Below are 631 nucleotides of genomic sequence, written 5' to 3' on the forward strand. Positions count from 1 at the left end.
TTATATTTTTGATATTTATTTTATATATTTAAATGCCATTTAACAAAGAAAAATCAACCCAAAAAATGAGTTCGCGTGTCACCTCTGACACACGTGTCATAGGTTCGCCATCACTGATCTATAGTATCAAACCCAGTGGCCCTAACGCCGTAAGAACCAAAGGTCAGTCACCAGGTGGCTGTGTGCGCAGGGAGGTGCATTGGGTGGGCGGGGGCTTGACTATGAGTCCCACGACAAGGTAGTGTCCCGGGTCCTGGGTCGCTTGCAATTTTGCATGCTGGGTCACTTCCCGGGGTCAAGCCCCAGCGGTCTAGGGGTTCCCGAAGGTTGGACGGCGTCGGCAAAGAATGAAGGACACGGAGACAGCGTTCAGATGATCAGCGTAGTCAGGTTCTGTCTTTATTGCCCTGTTCCCACTGACTTTATACTATTTGATTCCATAAGCACGAGTCTCCAGTTACATCATCGTAACTGTGCTCAGGGCCATCAGGGACAGAAGGTCACGTGGTGAGCAGTAGCTCCTGGTCATGTCAGGGCTCAGGTCCCAGCTCTCTCATCCCAGACACCGCTCTGGCTCTGTCCCCCAAATAGAGAGGCGGCCTGGGGTGCCCGGGGGCGGGGCTTCCTGTCT

General features: G+C 52.5%; 1 long non-coding RNA gene across 1 annotated transcript in view; it reads left to right on the plus strand.

Annotated features, from left to right (window-relative positions):
- Positions 1–631, plus strand: part of LOC102772880 — a 12,285-nt gene that overhangs the window by 1,644 nt on the left and 10,010 nt on the right. The gene's annotated exons all lie outside the window — the stretch shown is intronic.

This window comes from Myotis davidii, unplaced genomic scaffold, assembly GCF_000327345.1.
Source record: "Myotis davidii unplaced genomic scaffold, ASM32734v1 scaffold1762, whole genome shotgun sequence".
Taxonomy (NCBI): Eukaryota; Metazoa; Chordata; class Mammalia; order Chiroptera; family Vespertilionidae; genus Myotis; species Myotis davidii.